Source organism: Chinchilla lanigera, unplaced genomic scaffold (genome assembly GCF_000276665.1).
Source record: "Chinchilla lanigera isolate Chin_1 unplaced genomic scaffold, ChiLan1.0 scaffold00334, whole genome shotgun sequence".
Classification (NCBI taxonomy): domain Eukaryota; kingdom Metazoa; phylum Chordata; class Mammalia; order Rodentia; family Chinchillidae; genus Chinchilla; species Chinchilla lanigera.
Window position 1 is genome coordinate 20305 of NW_004955735.1, and position 3147 is coordinate 23451.

The following is a 3147-nucleotide window of genomic DNA, read 5'->3' on the forward strand; positions in this document are numbered from 1 at the left end:
ATTTGTTATTCGTTGGTTTCTTAGTGATAACCATTCTTTCTTGGGTGAGATGGAATCCCAGTGTTGTTTTAATTTGAATTTCTCGAATAACCAATGATGTTGATCATTTTCTCATATATTTATTTGCCATTTGTATTTCTTCCCCTGAGAAGCATATATTCATCACAGATTTCCAGTTTTGGACTGGGTCTTTGAATTTTGGGGTCGGAGTTTTAAAATTCTTTATATATTCTGGGTAGTTCTTTGTCTGAGGGGAAGTTGACTAAAACTTATTCCCAATTCATGGATTTTCTTTTTACTCTGTTGGCGATCTCTGTTGATGTGCAAAATCTTTTCAGTAAGATGAGATCCCACTTGTGGATTCTTTGAAGTATTTCCCATGCAGTGTGGTTTTCGTTCATGAGCTCTCTGCCTACCCCTATGTCTTCAAGATTTCTACCTACTCTCTCTCCAATTAGATTTAGACTTTTTGTTTTAATATTTAGATCTTTGATCCATTTTCACTTTAGTCTGGTGAATGGTAATAGATATGGGTCTACTTTGAGTCATTGGCATGTGGAGAGCCAGTTTGTCCAGCACCAACTATTGAAGAGGCTTTCTTTCTCCCACTGATCATATTTGGCCCCTTTGTCAAAGATAAGCTGGCTGAGCGTATTCGTCGTTCTAGCTGCATCTTGTAACCTGTTCCATTGATCCTCAGGTCTGGTTGTTTTGCCAATACCATGCAGATTTTCTCACGTAGCTTTGTAGTATGATTTCAAGTCAGGGATTGTGATGCTTCCTGCCTTATTTTTCTTGCTCAGGATTGCTCTTGCTATTATAGCCCTCTTCTCCTTCCAAATAAATTTCTGGAATGTTTTCTCTAGATCCGTGAATTATCCTAATGATATTTCATCATTCGTGGTGGCTTTTTCAACTGAGGTAAAGACCATCTATTCCTATTTTCTGTGAGGTTTTTACAATGAATGTGTGTTGGATTTTATTAAAAGGTTTTTCTGCATGAATTAAGATGATCATATGATTTTTGTCTCTGGCTGTATTGATGCATTATATTACGTTATCTGCTTTATGTATATTGAGTCTTCCCTGCATTCCTGGGATGAATCCCACTTGGTCATGGTGTGTACTCTACTTTATGATTTGTTGCATTCTGTTTATTTGTATTTTATTGAGAATTTTTGCATCTATGCATCAGGGAGGCAGCCATCTTTGCAGAACCATGCAAGTTAATAAAGATCAAGTGGTCTACTTGCCAGCATCACCATCTCTTGTAAGTTCAAAGGCACAGAGCCCTCCAGGAAAAGCTGTTATTACTGCCACCATCCCCAAAATGGAAGCAACCACCTTCGAAGACCAAGATGAGCAGATACCAAATGACATTTTCTTTAGGACATCTGCTGTGACTAGCAACATACCTCTCAGAACCACTTATTCTTACCCAGATTCCACAGTTTCCAATCAGGAGACAAAGAGAAGAGAGATTCAACAGGCTGAAAAACAAACTTGGATTCTCAGGAATATATATTTATTAATAAGATGTGTTAACATCTGGGACTTTGATGGTATTCTAAAATCTTTTTGTACCTTGTTCTTACTATTATTATTTTCATAGTCAGTACTAACTTTCGGTTCAAGGATCCCAAAATATGCTCCGAAAAATAACATTTTTGTTTTGGTACTGGGAAAGTACTCTGAATCTCCTTGGACTACCAAAGCATTGTCTGAGACAGCTTGTCACAAGTCAGAGAAAAACGAGCAGAGAATAACTGCTCAGACTCTACCAAAGCATGGGTCCATTAGCATTGAAGAGAACAGCTCCAGTGCCAGTACCTCAGTGGTCAACAAAACTGGCTTTGCATTCTCAGCTGAGGAGACTGTGATGAAAGGATCCAGCAGAGCAAAACAAAGAAAAAGTTTCAGGGTGGGAGTTAGCTAAAACCCTATTTGAGAAAGTGAAGAAGTTCTGTGCCATGTAGAAGACAGTGACCTGATTTACAAACACTGTGTGGGACAAATAGTTATCAAACCAGCCAAATTCATTTTTGTTCTCTGCTATATTGATATCTTTATGAGTGCAATCAACTTTGAATATGTTTGCAAGCCAAAAGCTGTAAACTTGACTGTGAGGTATATGAGCACACCCACAACAGGATTTCCATGCTGTAAAGCTTCTCATCAGTTGTATGTGCATTATTTGTGTTTATGTTTTTATCTGCCTCTACAGTATCTTCTGGTTATTCAGGATACCTTCGAAGGAATATTCTTTTGAACATCAAGGAAGAGAGCAGTTTTAGTGATAGTACAAGTGTCAACATGATCTTGCATTTCTTCTATACAGTATTACCAGCTACATTGCAAGTGTTTGACGTGTTCTCATCAGAAGTCAGTGAAACAAACTTAAGGAAATTAGTTTGAATCATGGGTGGACATTTGAAAAGCTCAGGCAGCACATGTCAGGCAATGCCTGGGAGACAAAGGAGTTGCACTTGTTCATGTTGTCCGGAGAGCCCCATTCTGTCTTTGACCTCATGGACCTGAATGTATTAAAACTTGAACTAATTCCAGAAGTTAAACTTCAGCTAAGATTTCTCAAGTGACTACCCTACCAGAGCTGCACCTCTGCCCCTGCTCTGCAAAAATTGAACAGACTGCTTTTAGCTATCTGATCATTTGAGATGCCTTCATGTGAAGTTGAGATATGTGACTGAAATTTCTGCCTGGGTATATTTGCTAAAAATCCTGGAGAGTTGCCCAACTCTCCAGGATTGGAACTTGGAGAGCAATAAGATGAGAGAACTTGAATAATTGCCCTCCAACGTTAAGGATGTGGCTACACACCTTATGAAGTTAGTCATATATAATAATGACACTTACCTCTTGGTACTGAGTACCCTCAAGAAAATGGTGAATGTTGCTTGGGCTGGAACTCCAGAAATGTGAACTACAGAGAATTTCTCATGTTATTTTTCACCTCCTAGGTCACAGGAACCGGATTTAGAGACAAACAGCACACACACAAGCAAGACATCCTCAGTCTCCAGCATTTAAAATGACTGATTTGTTTAAAATTATGGCATAATAGAACTGTTACGATTCTTACCTCCATTATCCATGTCAAAAAGTTGGAGTCATTTTATTTCTCCAATA

General features: G+C 38.4%; 1 pseudogene; it reads left to right on the forward strand.

Annotated features, from left to right (window-relative positions):
• The first annotated feature begins 1219 nt into the window (after nucleotides 1–1219).
• LOC102026591 lies at nucleotides 1220–3146 on the forward strand (annotated as a pseudogene).
• The last annotated feature ends 1 nt before the right edge of the window (nucleotide 3147 follows it).